The 17,328-nt window shown below is 44.6% G+C and overlaps 1 protein-coding gene across 1 annotated transcript in view; it reads left to right on the top strand.

The window, feature by feature from the left end:
• The window catches only part of VIPR2 (vasoactive intestinal peptide receptor 2), a 171,844-nt gene that overhangs the window by 32,593 nt on the left and 121,923 nt on the right, over positions 1–17,328 (top strand). The gene's annotated exons all lie outside the window — the stretch shown is intronic.

Raw genomic sequence — 17,328 nt, forward strand, 5'->3', positions numbered from 1 at the left:
CGTCCGAGGTCCATTCCTCGCTAGTGCAGATCGGGCATCTGCGCTAGCAGGATCGGCAAACGTGATCCCTAAAGTTACATTGCATTAGCGCAATCCGCTAGCGTATGCGCTAAACGGATTGCCCTAACGCAATGTGAACCTAGCCTTAGTACGGTCTTTTGGAAGAAATAAGTCATGTGCCAGTCCTCTGTACTGACCACACAAATATTTATACATGTAAATGAGATTCCCTCTGAGGCGTCTTTCTTTTACAGTTAGGTCCATATATATTTGGACAAAGGCAACATTTTTCTAATTTTGGTTATAGACATTACCACAATTAATTTTAAGCAAAGCAATTCAAATGCAGTTGAAGTTCAGACTTTCAGCTTTCATTTGAGGGTATCCAAATATAAATTGAATGAAGGGGTTAGGAGTTTCAGCTCCTTAACATGTGCCACCCTGTTTTTAAAGGGACCAAAAGTAATTGGACAATTTCATGGACAGGTGTGGGCAATCCCTTCGTTATGTCATACTCAATTAAGCAGATAAAAGTCTGTTATGATCAGGTAATTCAGAACCACAATGGACCTTGAAGTTCAGAGCATACAAAGTGACCTGACATTTACCAAAAACATATGACGAGCTCTGAGACGTGGAAACTCTGCTGACCGCAATCCCTAATCCTATCACACCACACTAGAGGTAGCCATGGATTGCGCCTAACGCTCCCTATGCAACTCGGCACAGCCTGAGAAACTAACTAGCCCTGAAGATAGAAAAATAAGCCTACCTTGCCTCAGAGAAATTCCCCAAAGGAATAGGCAGCCCCCCACATATAATGACTGTGAGTAAAGATGAAATACAAACACAGAGATGAAATAGATTTAGCAAAGTGAGGCCCGACTTACTGAATAGACCGAGGATAGGAAAGATAGCTTTGCGGTCAACACAAAAACCTACAAACAACCACGCAGAGGGGCAAAAAGACCCTCCGCACCGACTAACGGTACGGAGGTGCTCCCTCTGCGTCTCAGAGCTTCCAGCAAGCAAGAAAAACCAATATAGCAAGCTGGACAGAAAATATAGCAAACAAAAATAACATAAGCAGAACTTAGCTTATGCAGGATAGACAGGCCACAGGAACGATCCAGTAGGAAGCAAGACCAATACTAGAACATTGACTGGAGGCCAGGATCAAAGCACCAGGTGGAGTTAAATAGAGCAGCACCTAACGACTTAACCTCATCACCTGAGGAAGGAAACTCAGAAGCCGCAGTAACACTCTCATCCACCAAAGGAAGCTTATAGACAGAACCAGCCGCAGTACCACTCACGACCACAGGAGGGAGCTTGACCACAGAATTCACAACAGTACCCCCCCTTGAGGAGGGGTCACCGAACCCTCACCAGAGCCCCCAGGCTGACCAGGATGAGCCACATGAAAGGCACGAACCAGATCGGCAGCATGGACATCAGAGGCAAAGACCCAGGAATTATCTTCCTGACCATAACCCTTCCACTTAACCAAATACTGGAGTTTCCGTCTCGAAACACGAGAATCCAAAATCTTCTCCACAATATACTCCAATTCCCCTTCAACCAAAACCGGAGCAGGAGTACCAATAGATGGAACCACAGGTGCCACGTATCTCCGCAACAATGACCTATGGAACACGTTATGGATGGAAAAAGAAGCTGGAAGAGTCAAACGAAAAGACACAGGATTAAGAACCTCAGAAATCCTATATGGACCAATGAAACGAGGCTTAAATTTAGGAGAGGAAACCTTCATAGGAATATAACGAGATGACAACCAAACCAAATCCCCAACACGAAGTCGGGGACCCACACAGCGCCTGCGGTTAGCGAAACGTTGAGCCTTCTCCTGGGACAAAGTCAGATTGTCCACTACATGAGTCCAAATCTGCTGCAACCTATCCACCACAGTATCCACACCAGGACAGTCCGAAGACTCAACCTGCCCTGAAGTGAAACGAGGGTGGAACCTAGAATTGCAGAAAAACGGCGAAACCAAAGTAGCCGAGCTGGCCCGATTATTAAGGGCGAACTCAGCCAAAGGCAAAAAGGACACCCAATCATCCTGATCAGCAGAAACAAAACATCTCAGATATGTTTCCAAGGTCTGATTGGTTCGTTCAGTCTGGCCATTTGTCTGAGGATGGAAAGCTGAGGAAAAAGACAAATCAATGCCCATCCTAGCACAAAAAGCTCGCCAAAACCTCGAAACAAACTGGGAACCTCTGTCAGAAACGATGTTCTCTGGAATGCCATGTAAACGAACCACATGCTGGAAAAACAACGGTACCAAATCAGAGGAGGAAGGCAATTTAGACAAGGGCACCAAATGGACCATCTTAGAGAAGCGATCACAAACCACCCAAATGACCGACATTCTTTGAGAGACGGGGAGGTCCGAAATAAAATCCATAGAGATATGTGTCCAAGGCCTCTTCGGGACCGGCAAGGGCAAAAGCAACCCACTGGCACGAGAACAGCAGGGCTTAGCCCGAGCACAAATCCCACAGACCTGCACAAAAGAACGCACATCCCGCGACAGAGACGGCCACCAAAAGGATCTAGCCACCAAATCTCTGGTACCAAAGATTCCAGGATGACCAGCCAACACCGAACAATGAACCTCAGAGATAACTTTATTCATCCACCTATCAGGGACAAACAGTTTCTCCACTGGGCAACGGTCAGGTCTATTAGCCTGAAATTTTTGCAGCACCCGCCGCAAATCAGGGGAGATGGCAGACAAAATTACCCCCTCTTTGAGAATACCCGCCGGCTCAGACAAACCTGGAGAATCGGGCACAAAACTCCTAGACAGGGCATCCGCCTTCACATTTTTAGAGCCCGGAAGGTACGAAACCACAAAGTCAAAACGGGAGAAAAACAGCAACCAACGAGCCTGTCTAGGATTCAACCGTTTGGCAGACTCGAGATAAGTCAAGTTTTTGTGATCAGTCAAGACCACCACGTGATGCTTAGCTCCTTCAAGCCAATGACGCCACTCCTCGAATGCCCACTTCATGGCTAGCAACTCTCGATTGCCAACATCATAATTTCGCTCAGCAGGCGAAAATTTCCTGGAAAAGAAGACGCATGGTTTCATCACCAAGCAATCAGAACTTCTCTTCGACAAAACAGCCCCTGCTCCAATTTCGGAAGCATCAACCTCGACCTGGAACGGAAGCGAAACATCTGGTTGGCACAACACAGGGGCAGAAGAAAAACGACGCTTCAACTCCTGAAAAGCTTCCACAGCAGCAGAAGACCAATTGACCACATCAGCACCCTTCTTGGTTAAATCAGTCAACGGTTTAGCAATGCTAGAAAAATTAGCGATGAAGCAACGATAAAAATTAGCAAAGCCCAGGAACTTCTGCAGACTCTTCAGAGATGTAGGCTGAGTCCAATCATAAATGGCCTGAACTTTAACAGGGTCCATCTCGATAGTAGAAGGAGAAAAAATGAACCCCAAAAATGAAATCTTCTGAACACCAAAGAGACACTTTGACCCCTTCAAAAACAAAGAATTAGCACGCAGGACCTGGAACACTGTTGTGAATTCTGTGGCAGAACTCCCTCCTGTGGTCACAAGTGGTACTTCGGCTGATTCTCTCTGGGAGCTTCCGTTTGTGGAGGAAACTGGTACTGCTGCTTCTGAGTTTCCTTCCTCAGGTGATCTGGTGAGGTCGTTAGGTGCTTCTCTACTTAACCCCACCTAATGCTTTGATTCATGCTTCCTGTCAATGTTCCAGTGTTGGACTTGTGTTTCTCTGGATCATTCCTGTGGCCTGCTGCTCTGCATAGCTAAGTGCTTCTTTGCTATTTGTTGCTATTTTTTCTGTCCAGCTTGTCTATTTGTTTTGCTGGAAGCTCTGGGACGCAAAGGGTGTACCTCCGTGCCGTTAGTTCGGTACGGAGGGTCTTTTTGCCCCTTTGCGTGGTTTTCTTTAGGGTTTTGTGTAGACCGCAAAGTTATCTTTCCTATCCTGGTTCTGTCTAGAATATCGGGCCTCACTTTGCTGAATCTATTTCATCCCTACGTTTGTCTTTTCATCTTACTCACAGTCATTATATGTGGGGGGCTGCCTTTTCCTTTGGGGTATTTCTCTGAGGCAAGGTAGGCTTATTTTTTCTATCTTCAGGCTAGTTAGTTTCTCAGGCTGTGCCGAGTTGCATAGGGAGCTTTAGGCGCAATCCACGGCTGCCTCTAGTTGTGTTTGGAGAGGATCAGGGATTGCGGTCTGCAGAGTTCCCACGTCTCAGAGCTCGTTCTATTATTTTGGGTTATTGTCAGATCACTGTATGTGCTCTGACCTCCATGTCCATTGTGATACTGAATTGCCTTTCATAACAGTACAGGAAGCCAAAAGTACTAATGATTCTCAATAGAGGGAAAAAAGAAGTTCTGAGACCATTTTTTTTTCTTGGCTTTGTGTTTTGTCTTTTTTTTCCCCTAGACATTTGGGTGGTTCAGTACACAGGTGTAGCGATGGACATTAGAAGTCTGTCTTCATTTGTGGATCAGCTCTCGGCAAGAGTACAAAAGATTCAAGACACTATTGATCAGAAACCTATGTTAGAACCAAGAATTCCTATTCCTGATTTGTTTTTTGGAGATAGAACTAAGTTTCTGAGTTTCAAAAATAATTGTAAGTTATTTCTGGCCTTGAAACCTCGTTCCTCTGGTGATCCAGTTCAACAGGTTTTGATTATTATTTCTTTTTTGCGCGGCGACCCTCAGGACTGGGCATTTTCTCTTGCGCCAGGAGATCCTGCATTAAGTAATATCAATGCGTTTTTCCTGGTGCTCGGATTGCTGTACGATGAGCCTAATTCAGTGGATCAGGCAGAAAAGAATTTGCTGGCTCTTTGTCAGGATGAGATAGAGGTATATTGCCAGAAATTTAGAAAATGGTCAGTGCTCACTCAATGGAATGAATCTGCGCTGGCAGCTATGTTCAGAAAGGGTCTCTCTGAAGCCCTTAATGATGTCATGGTGGGATTTCCTATGCCTGCTGGTTTGAATGAGTCTATGTCTTTGGCTATTCAGATCGGTCGACGCTTGCGTGAGCGTAAATCTGTGCACCATTTGGCGGTATTACCTGAGCTTAAACCTGAGCCTATGCAGTGCGATAGGACTTTGACCAGAGTTGAACGGCAAGAACACAGACGTCTGAATGGGCTGTGTTTCTACTGTTATGATTCCACTCATGCTATCTCTGATTGTCCTAAGCGCACTAAGCGGTTCGCTAGGTCTGCCACCATTGGTACGGTACAGTCAAAATTTCTTTTGTCCGTTACCTTGATCTGCTCTTTGTCATCATATTCTGTCATGGCGTTTGTGGATTCAGGCGCTGCTCTGAATTTGATGGACTTGGAATATGCTAAGCGTTGTGGGTTTTTCTTGGAGCCCTTGCAGTGTCCTATTCCATTGAGAGGAATTGATGCTACGCCTTTGGCCAAGAATAAGCCTCAATACTGGACCCAGCTGACCATGTGCATGGCTCCTGCACATCAGGAGGATATTCACTTTCTGGTGTTGCATAATCTGCATGATGTGGTCGTGTTGGGGTTGCCATGGCTACAAGCCCATAATCCAGTATTGGATTGGAAATCCATGTCGGTGTCCAGCTGGGGTTGTCAGGGGGTACATGGTGATGTTCCATTTTTGTCAATTTCGTCATCCACCCCTTCTGAGGTTCCAGAGTTCTTGTCTGATTACCGGGATGTATTTGATGAGCCCAAGTCCGATGCCCTACCTCCGCATAGCGATTGTGATTGTGCTATCAATTTGATTCCTGGTGGTAAATTCCCAAAAGGTCGACTGTTTAATTTATCCGTGCCTGAGCACACCGCTATGCGCAGTTATGTGAAGGAATCCCTGGAGAAGGGGCATATTCGCCCGCCATCGTCGCCATTAGGAGCAGGGTTTTTTTTTGTAGCCAAAAAGGATGGTTCGCTGAGACCTTGTATAGATTATCGCCTTCTTAATAAGATCACTGTTAAATTTCAGTACCCCTTGCCTTTGTTATCTGATTTGTTTGCTCGGATTAAGGGGGCTAGTTGGTTCACCAAGATTGATCTTCGTGGTGCGTATAATCTGGTGCGAATCAGGCGAGGCGATGAATGGAAAACTGCATTTAATACGCCCGAGGGTCATTTTGAGTATCTAGTGATGCCATTCGGACTTGCAAATGCTCCATCAGTGTTTCAGTCCTTTATGCATTACATCTTCCGAGAGTACCTGGATAAATTCCTGATTGTGTACTTGGATGACATTTTGATCTTCTCGGATGATTGGGAGTTTCATGTGAAACAGGTCAGAACGGTTTTTCAGGTCCTGCGTGCTAATTCTCTGTTTGTGAAGGGATCAAAGTGTCTCTTTGGTGTGCAGAAGGTTTCATTTTTGGGGTTCATCTTTTCCCCTTCTACTATCGAGATGGATCCTGTTAAGGTCCAAGCCATCCATGACTGGACTCAGCCGACATCTCTGAAAAGTCTGCAAAAGTTCCTGGGCTTTGCTAATTTTTATCGTCGCTTCATCTGCAATTTTTCTAGTATTGCCAAACCATTGACCGATTTGACCAAGAAGGGTGCTGATTTGGTCAATTGGTCCTCTGCTGCTGTGGAAGCTTTTCAAGAGTTGAAGCGTCGTTTTTCTTCTGCCCCTGTGTTGTGTCAACCTGATGTTTCTCTTCCGTTCCAGGTCGAGGTTGATGCTTCTGAGATTGGAGCAGGGGCTGTTTTGTCGCAGAGAGGTTATGATTGTTCAGTGATGAAACCATGCGCTTTTTTTTCCAGGAAGTTTTCGCCTGCTGAGCGGAATTATGATGTGGGCAACCGAGAGTTGCTGGCCATGAAGTGGGCATTCGAGGAGTGGCGTCATTGGCTTGAAGGAGCTAAGCATCGCGTGGTGGTATTGACTGATCATAAGAACCTGACTTATCTCGAGTCTGCTAAGCGTTTGAATCCTAGACAGGCTCGTTGGTCGCTGTTTTTCGCCCGTTTTGACTTTGTGATTTCGTACCTTCCGGGCTCTAAAAATGTGAAGGCGGATGCTCTGTCTAGGAGTTTTGTGCCCGACTCTCCGGGTTTATCTGAGCCGGCGGGTATCCTCAAGGAAGGAGTAATTGTGTCTGCCATCTCCCCTGATTTGCGGCGGGTGCTGCAAAAATTTCAGGCTAATAGACCTGATCGTTGTCCAGCGGAGAAACTGTTTGTCCCGGATAGGTGGACAAATAAAGTGATCTCTGAGGTTCATTGTTCGGTGTTGGCTGGTCATCCTGGAATCTTTGGTACCAGAGAGTTAGTGGCTAGATCCTTTTGGTGGCCATCTCTGTCGCGGGATGTGCGTTCTTTTGTGCAGTCCTGTGGGATTTGTGCTCGGGCTAAGCCCTGCTGTTCTCGTGCCAGTGGGTTGCTTTTGCCCTTGCCGGTCCCGCAGAGACCTTGGACACATATCTCTATGGATTTTATTTCAGATCTTCCCGTCTCTCAAAAGATGTCAGTCATTTGGGTGGTCTGTGATCGCTTTTCTAAGATGGTCCATCTGGTACCCTTGTCCAAGTTGCCTTCCTCCTCTGATTTGGTGCCATTGTTCTTCCAGCATGTGGTTCGTTTGCATGGCATTCCAGAGAATATCGTTTCTGACAGAGGTTCCCAGTTTCTTTCGAGGTTTTGGCGAGCCTTTTGTGGTAGGATGGGCATTGACTTGTCTTTTTCCTCGGCTTTTCATCCTCAGACTAATGGCCAGACCGAACGAACCAATCAGACCTTGGAAACCTATCTGAGATGCTTTGTTTCTGCCGATCAGGATGACTGGGTGTCCTTTTTGCCTTTGGCTGAGTTCGCCCTTAATAATCGGGCCAGCTCGGCTACCTTGGTTTCGCCATTTTTCTGCAATTCTGGGTTCCATCCTCGTTCCTCTTCAGGACAGGTTGAGTCTTCGGACTGTCCTGGTGTGGATACTGTGGTGGACAGGTTGCAGCAGATTTGGACTCATGTAGTGGACAATTTGACCTTGTCCCAGGAGAAGGCTCAATGTTTCGCTAATCGCAGACGCCGTGTGGGTCCCCGACTTCGTGTTGGGGATCTGGTTTGGTTATCTTCTCGTCATATTCCTATGAAGGTTTCCTCTCCGAAGTTTAAACCTCGTTTCATTGGTCCTTATAGGATTTCTGAGGTTATTAATCCTGTGTCTTTTCGTCTGACCCTCCCAGATTCTTTTTTCATACATAACGTCTTCCATAGGTCATTGTTGCGGAGATACGTGGCACCTATGGTTCCATCTGTTGACCCTCCTGCCCCGGTTTTGGTGGAGGGGGAATTGGAGTATATTGTGGAGAAGATTTTGGATTCTCGTGTTTCAAGACGGAAACTCCAGTATCTGGTTAAATGGAAGGGTTATGCTCAGGAGGATAATTCCTGGGTTTTTGCCTCTGATGTCCATGCTCCCGATCTTGTTCGTGCCTTTCATGTGTCTCATCCTGGTCGGCCTGGGGGCTCTGGTGAGGGTTCGGTGACCCCTCCTCAAGGGGGGGGTACTGTTGTGAATCCTGTGGCAGAGCTCCCTCCTGTGGTCACAAGTGGTACTTCGGCTGATTCTCTCTGGGAGCTTCCGTTTGTGGAGGAAACTGGTACTGCTGCTTCTGAGTTTCCTTCCTCAGGTGATCTGGTGAGGTCGTTAGGTGCTTCTCTACTTAACCCCACCTAATGCTTTGATTCATGCTTCCTGTCAATGTTCCAGTGTTGGACTTGTGTTTCTCTGGATCATTCCTGTGGCCTGCTGCTCTGCATAGCTAAGTGCTTCTTTGCTATTTGTTGCTATTTTTTCTGTCCAGCTTGTCTATTTGTTTTGCTGGAAGCTCTGGGACGCAAAGGGTGTACCTCCGTGCCGTTAGTTCGGTACGGAGGGTCTTTTTGCCCCTTTGCGTGGTTTTCTTTAGGGTTTTGTGTAGACCGCAAAGTTATCTTTCCTATCCTGGTTCTGTCTAGAATATCGGGCCTCACTTTGCTGAATCTATTTCATCCCTACGTTTGTCTTTTCATCTTACTCACAGTCATTATATGTGGGGGGCTGCCTTTTCCTTTGGGGTATTTCTCTGAGGCAAGGTAGGCTTATTTTTTCTATCTTCAGGCTAGTTAGTTTCTCAGGCTGTGCCGAGTTGCATAGGGAGCTTTAGGCGCAATCCACGGCTGCCTCTCGTTGTGTTTGGAGAGGATCAGGGATTGCGGTCTGCAGAGTTCCCACGTCTCAGAGCTCGTTCTTTTATTTTGGGTTATTGTCAGATCACTGTATGTGCTCTGACCTCCATGTCCATTGTGATACTGAATTGCCTTTCATAACAGAACACCATTCTGACCTGCTTCACATGAGACTCCCAATCATCCGAGAAGACCAAAATATCATCCAAGTATACAATCAGGAATTTATCCAGGTACTCTCGGAAGATGTCATGCATAAAGGACTGAAACACTGATGGAGCATTAGAAAATCCGAATGGCATAACCAGGTACTCAAAATGGCCTTCGGGCGTATTAAATGCTGTTTTCCATTCATCGCCCCGTTTAATACGCACAAGATTATACGCACCACGAAGATCTATCTTGGTGAACCAACTAGCCCCCTTAATCCGAGCAAACAAATCAGACAGCAGCGGCAAGGGGTACTGAAATTTGACCATAATTTTATTTAGAAGGCGGTAATCAATACAAGGTCTCAGCGAACCATCCTTCTTGACCAAAAAAAAGAACCCCGCTCCCAATGGCGACGATGACGGGCGAATATGACCCTTCTCCAAAGACTCCTTCATGTAACTCCGCATAGCGGCGTGCTCAGGTACAGATAAATTAAACAGTCGACCCTTAGGAAACTTACTACCAGGAATCAAATCGATAGCACAATCACAATCCCTTTGCGGAGGTAGGGCATTGGACTTGGGCTCATCGAATACATCCCGGTAATCAGACAAGAACTCTGGGACCTCAGAAGGGGTGGATGATGAGATAGACAGAAATGGAACATCACCATGTACCCCCTGACAACCCCAGCTGGACACAGACATTGATTTCCAATCTAATACTGGGTTATGGACTTGTAGCCATGGCAACCCCAACACGACCACATCATGCAGATTATGCAACACCAGAAAGCGAATATCCTCCTGGTGCGCAGGAGCCATGCACATGGTCAGCTGGGTCCAATACTGAGGCTTATTCTTGGCCAAAGGCGTAGCATCAATTCCTCTCAATGGAATAGGACACTGCAAGGGCTCCAAGACAAACCCACAGCGCCTAGCAAACTCCAAGTCCATCAAATTCAGGGCAGCGCCTGAATCCACAAATGCCATGACAGAATAGGAAGACAAAGAGCAGATCAAAGTAACGGACAAAAGAAATTTCGACTGTACCGTACCAATGGTGGCAGACCTAGCGAACCGCTTAGTGCGCTTAGGACAATCGGAGATAGCATGAGTGGAATCACCACAGTAGACACACAGCCCATTCTGACGTCTGTGTTCTTGCCTTTCAGCTCTGGTTAAAGTCCTATCGCACTGCATAGGCTCAGGTTTATGCTCAGATAATACCGCCAAATTGTGCACAGATTTACGCTCGCGCAAGCGTCGACCAATCTGAATGGCCAAAGACATAGACTCATTCAGACCAGCAGGCATAGGAAATCCCACCATGACATCCTTAAGGGCTTCAGAGAGACCCTTTCTGAAAATAGCTGCCAGCGCACATTCATTCCATTGAGTGAGCACGGACCACTTTCTAAACTTCTGACAATAAATCTCTATCTCATCCTGACCCTGACACAGAGCCAGCAAATTTTTCTCTGCCTGATCCACTGAATTAGGTTCGTCGTACAGCAATCTGCGCCAGAAAAAACGCATCAATATTACATAATGCAGGATCTCCTGGCGCAAGGGAAAATGCCCAGTCTTGAGGGTCGCCACGTAATAAAGAAATAATAATTTTAACTTGTTGAACTGGGTCACCAGAGGAGTGGGGTTTCAAAGCCAGAAATAGTTTACAATTATTTTTAAAATTCAAAAACTTAGCTCTATCTCCAGAAAATAACTCAGGAATAGGAATTTTAGGTTCTAACATACATACATGCTAGCCACCTTAGGGAGAGACCCAAGTTGGGCTAAATGTAGCGGGACGAAAGAGACCGAAAAGGTCTCTCCCTAACGTGGCTAGCATGTATGTATCGCTTGCTCACCGAGCCCCACTCCATACAGCCAACCAATTCCAGCCCTGTGCTGATGAGGGCCTAAAGCCCGAAACACGTGTCCACAGGTAGGAATTGGTTGGCTGTGTAAATTTAGAAACTAATCCGCAGCATTGCACGCTTGGCGATTCCAAGCGCTGTGGATTAGACTGGGGTGGAAAGAGATGATTTGCATAGCTCCGCCTACTGCAAAGGATTCTGGGTAAACCTGCTATTCTTTGTATTATGCTGCTTGCAAGTACTTTCCGTTTCAGGAAAGCATCCACTAGGTTCTAACATAGGATTCTGAACCACTAAATCTTGAATGTTCTGTACTCTTATAGTGAGATTATCCATCAAAGAGGACAGACCCTGAATGTCCATGTCCACACCTGTGTTCTGAACCACCCTGATGTATAGGGGAAAAGAAAGACAGAACACAGTGCAAAGAAAAAAAAATGGTCTCAGAACTTCTCTTTTCCCTCTATTGAGAAGCATTAGTACTTTGGGCCTCCAGTACTGTTATGATCAGGTAATTCAGAACCACAATGGACCTTGAAGTTCAGAGCATACAAAGTGACCTGACATTTACCAATAACATATGACGAGCTCTGAGACGTGGAAACTCTGCTGACCGCAATCCCTAATCCTATCACACCACACTAGAGGTAGCCATGGATTGCGCCTAACGCTCCCTATGCAACTCGGCACAGCCTGAGAAACTAACTAGCCCTGAAGATAGAAAAATAAGCCTACCTTGCCTCAGAGAAATTCCCCAAAGGAAAAGGCAGCCCCCCACATATAATGACTGTGAGTAAAGATGAAATACAAACACAGAGATTAAATAGATTTAGCAAAGTGAGGCCCGACTTACTGAATAGACCGAGGATAGGAAAGGTAGCTTTGCGGTCAACACAAAAACCTACAAACAACCACGCAGAGGGGCAAAAAGACCCTCCGCACCGACTAACGGTACGGAGGTGCTCCCTCTGCGTCTCAGAGCTTCCAGCAAGCAAGAAAAACCAATATAGCAAGCTGGATAGAAAATATAGCAAACAAAAATAACATAAGCAGAACTTAGCTTATGCAGGATAGACAGGCCACAGGAACGATCCAGGAGGAAGCAAGACCAATACTAGAACATTGACTGGAGGCCAGGATCAAAGCACCAGGTGGAGTTAAATAGAGCAGCACCTAACGACTTAACCTCATCACCTGAGGAAGGAAACTCAGAAGCCGCAGTACCACTCTCATCCACCAAAGGAAGCTTATAGACAGAACCAGCCGCAGTACCACTCACGACCACAGGAGGGAGCTTGACCACAGAATTCACAACAAAAGTCCTGTGGTGTGGTGTGGTGCTTGCATTTGGAAGGTTTTGCTGTGAAGTAAACATGCAGTCAAAGGAGCTATCCATGCAGGTGAAACAAGCCATCCTTAAGCTGCGAAAACAGAAAAAACCCATCCGAGAAATTGCTACAATATTAAGAGTGTCAAAATCTACAGCTTGGTACATCCTGAGAAAGAAAGCAAGCACTGGTGAACTCATCAATGCAAAAAGATCTGGGCGCTCACGGAAGACAACAGTGGTGGATGATCGCAGAATAATCTCCATGGTGAAGACAAACCCCTTCACAACAGCCAACCAAGTGAACAACACTCTCCAGGAGGTAGGCATATCAATATCCAAATCTACCATAAAGAGAAGGCTGCATGAAAGTAAATACAGAGGGTTCACTGCACGGTGCAAGCCACTCATAAGCATCAAGGATAAAAAGGCTAGACTGGACTTTGCTAAAAAAAACATCTAAAAAAGCCAGCACAGTTCTGGAAGAACATTCTTTGGACAGATGAAACCAAGATCAACCTTTACCAGAATGATGGAAAGAGAAAAGTATGGCGAAGGCGTGGTACAGCTCAGTGTTTATTGATGATGTGACACAGGACAGAAGCAGCCAAATGAATTCTGAGGTAATCAGAGCCATACTGTGTGCTCAGATCCAGCCAAATGCAGCCAAACTGATTGGTCGTCGTTTCATACTACAGATGGACAATGACCCAAAACATAAAGCCAAAGCAACCCAGGAGTTTATTAAAGCAAAGAAGTGGAATATTCTTGAATGGCCAAGTCAGTCACCTGATCTCAGCCCAATTGAGCATGCATTTCACTTGTTAAAGACTAAACTTCAGACAGAAAGGCCCACAAACAAACAGCAACTGAAAACCACCGCAGTGAGGGCCTGGCAGAGCATCAAAAAGGAGGAAACACAGCGTCTGGTGATGTCCATGAGTTCAAGACTTCAGGCAGTCATTGCCAACAAAGGGTTTTCAACCAAGTACTAGAAATGAACATTTTATTTAAAATTATTGAATCTGTCCAATTACTTTTGATCCCTTTAAAAACAGGGTGGCAAATGTTAAGGAGCTGAAACTCCTAAACCCTTCATCCAATTTTAATGTGGATACCCTCAAATGAAAGCTGAAAGTCTGAACTTCAACTGCATCTGAATTGTTTTGTTTAAAATTCATTGTGGTAATGTCTATAACCAAAATTAGAAAAATGTTGTCTCTGTCCAAATATATATGGACCTAACTGTAAGCTAAAGAAGCCTAACTTTTTCAACTTGTTATCACATGACAGGCTTTCCATACATGGTAATAAACTACTTGCTGCCTTTGAAGTGATTCTGACTTCTGAATATCCTTTTTAAAATGTGAAGCCCAAAACTGGATCCCATATTCTAGATGTGGCCTCACTAGCGATTTATACAGTGGTAACAATACGTTGGGATCACAGGATTTTATCTCTCTTTTCATACACCCTAAAATGTTGTTTGCTTTTGCTGCTGCTGCTTGACATTGAGTACTGCTGCTCAGCTTACTTGTATCCAGAACACCCAAGTCCTTCTCCTGTTCTGTAGTCCTGAGTGTTGTGAATTCTGCTTTTGGGCTCCCTCCGGTGGTTGTAGAGGGTAATGCAGTTGTGCCTGGACTGCAGGAGTGGACATGTGTATCTACTAATTGCAAAACTGACTGGGGTATATAGCTTTGCAGGACTCTTTAGTCAGTGCCAGTTGTCATTGTTTTTGCAGGATTCACTTCCCTGCTGGTCTCTCCAGTTTGCTGTGCTTTTCTACAAAGATAAGTCCTGGCTTTGTTTTTGCTGTCCACCTACTGTGGACCTATAGTTCTGTGCATATTCATGTTTTTGTCTTGTCCAGTTTTGTCTGTGAAGGATTTTTGCAGCCTATCTATTTCTCTGGAGATGCAGATATACCCCCCATGTCTTTAGTCAGATGTGGTGATTCGTATCTTCTGTGGTGGATATTTTCTAGTGTTTTTATACTGACCGCATAGTGCTCTGTTCTGTTCTTTCTTTTTAGCTAGTATGGCCTCCTATGCTAAAATCTGATTTCATATCTGCGTATGTTATTTCCCTCTCCTCTCACAGTCAATATTTGTGGGGGGCTATCTATCCTTTGGGGATTTTCTCTGAGGCAAGATAGGTTTCCTGTTTCTGTCTTTAGGGGTAGTTAGATCTTAGGCTGTGCCGAGGGGTCTAGGGAGTGTTAGGTACCCCCCACGGCTACTTCTAGTTGCGCTGCTAGGTTCAGGGTCTGCGGTCAGTACAGGGACCACCTTTTCCAGAGTCCGTCTCATGCTGCTCCTAAGCCACCAGATCATAACACCTGAGTATACTCCCATTTAGTGTATATGCAGCAATAGGATTACTCCATCCCAGGTGTATTACTCTACATTTATCTACATTAAACCTCATTTACCAAGTGTTTGCCCATTCAAACATCTTATCCAGATCGTTTTGCAATATTGTAATGTCAAGGTCAGATAATACCCTACATACCATCCACAAAGTCATAAATAAAGAGGTTTAAAAGAATCGGTCCTAGCACAGATCCCTACAGTCCCCACTGCTGACTATATCCCATTTAGAGAACATACCATTTACAATGACTCTTTGCTGTCATTTCGCCAATTTCTTACCCATCTGCATATAGTTTCCCCCTGTCCTTGCTTCTGTAGCTTCAGGATAAGGCTGGTATGTTGTACAGTATCAAATACCTTTGTAAAGTTCAGATAAATCACATCAGCTGCATTACCAACATCTAGATTCACACTCACCTCCTCATAGAAACCCAACATGTTAGTTAGACACAACTTATTCTTCATGAATCCATGCTGGCTGTCATTTATTATATTATTCTCTGCAATATATTTTTGCAGCTCATCTCTTATGATGCGCTCAAAAATTTTGCACACTATTGATGTCAGGCTTACCGAACAGTAGTTGCCCAGATCCACTTTCTTACCTTTCTTAAATATCGGTACCACATGAGCCATCCTCCAATCCTGTGGCACCACCCCTGTTACAAGACAGTCTAAAAATATGAGATATAGTGGTCTGTCAACTATTGAGCTCAATTCCCTCAGTATCCGTGGATGAATGCCTTCTGGGCCGGGAGATTTGTCAACGTTTAATTTGCTCAGATGCAAGCATTCTTCTTTTTGTGTTAAACTAGCTAAACTTTGATTTTTGCCTTGTTGAAAGATCACTGGAAAAAAACAGGTCATTGGTGAAGATGGATGAAAAGTGCCTGTTTAATATCTCAGCCTTTTCTTCGTCCTATATAATTATCCTATTATTGTCTTTTAAGGGGCCGATACAGTCTGTTTTCTTCTTTTTGTCATTGATGTATTTATAAAATTTTTAGGATTCATTTTAATGTTGTTGGCTATTTGTTTCTCTGTGGCTAACTTTGCTAGCTTGATTACTTTTTTACGTTTCTTATTTAGATCTTTATACTCCTGAAATGCTATTTGTTTTTTCAGTCTTCAGGATTTTGAATGTCTTTTGTTTTTTTGTCTTATTAAACTTTGTACTGCCTTATTCATAATGGTTTCTTTTTATTTCTTGAAATTTTATTACCAGAGGGTATACCTTTTCTACAGGATTCTAGTAGCATTTCCTTAAACATGCCCCATTTATGTTCGGTATCCCCAGTTACCATGACATGGTCCCAGTCTACTCGACTAAGCTCTTCCCTTAATTTGTTGCAATCAACTTTCTTTAAGTTCTTGGTTCTTGCATTTCACTTTTTGAATGTTTGATTAAAAATTACATTGAAACTTACCATATTATGGTCACTGCTTCCCAAATGCTCCCTGATCTGTAGATTTGAAAATGTATCTGGTCTACTTGACAGAAACAGATCCAGCAGATTTACACCCTTGGTTGGTTCATCTACCAGCTGGGAGGGGTAATTGTCCTGAACTGCGGATAAGAGCTTGCAGCTTTTAGCACAACCAGAAGATTCTATGTCCCAAAAAATCCTCCATAATAAGGACCATATTATTATTTGCTGCCTTTGTAATTTGTTGCAGCATTTCATCCTCTACCTGTTCAGCTATATTAGGAGGCTTGTAGCAAACTCCAAATAGCAGCGTTCCATTATTGCCATCCCCATGTATATTTACCCATACTGACTCTACATTGTCGCAGCTCCCCCAATGTCATAGTTGAGCAGAGGTGTTAAGTTAGCTTTTTACGATAATACACACACCTCCACTTTCTTTGTGTTTTTAAATGTAGTGTAACCCTCTACGTTTCTTACCCAGTCATGGCTTTCATCCAGCCAGGTTTCCATAATGCCCACCACCACATCGTATTCTAGGACTGACATAGGAGTCTCCAGTTCATTTGTTTTCTTCTTTGCAAGATTTCTTGCATTTGCCAGCAGGCAGTTAATACTTTTGGCACATTTGTTACTTCTACTCAGCTCTCTACTTCCCTTGCATATCCCAGCTCCCTTAAATCCTCATTGACCCCAACTGTCTCACTCACCTTGTCTTCTCTATCTATCCCCTTATTAGCACAGAGTTGATTTTGTGATACTCTCTCTGAAGATAATTACTCTATAAAGCTGTAAGACGCTTATTCATCAAACAGTTATTTAGTTATTTACAGTTTTCAGGAGAAAAACTTTTTCAGATGTCACCGAATTGGGGCAACTTTTGGCTTTTCTATGCCAATTCTGTATAGCTCTGCCTACTTTTTGGAAAATGGGTAGGATTTAGTT

Source organism: Ranitomeya imitator, chromosome 6 (genome assembly GCF_032444005.1).
Source record: "Ranitomeya imitator isolate aRanImi1 chromosome 6, aRanImi1.pri, whole genome shotgun sequence".
In the NCBI taxonomy this organism is placed as follows: Eukaryota; Metazoa; Chordata; class Amphibia; order Anura; family Dendrobatidae; genus Ranitomeya; species Ranitomeya imitator.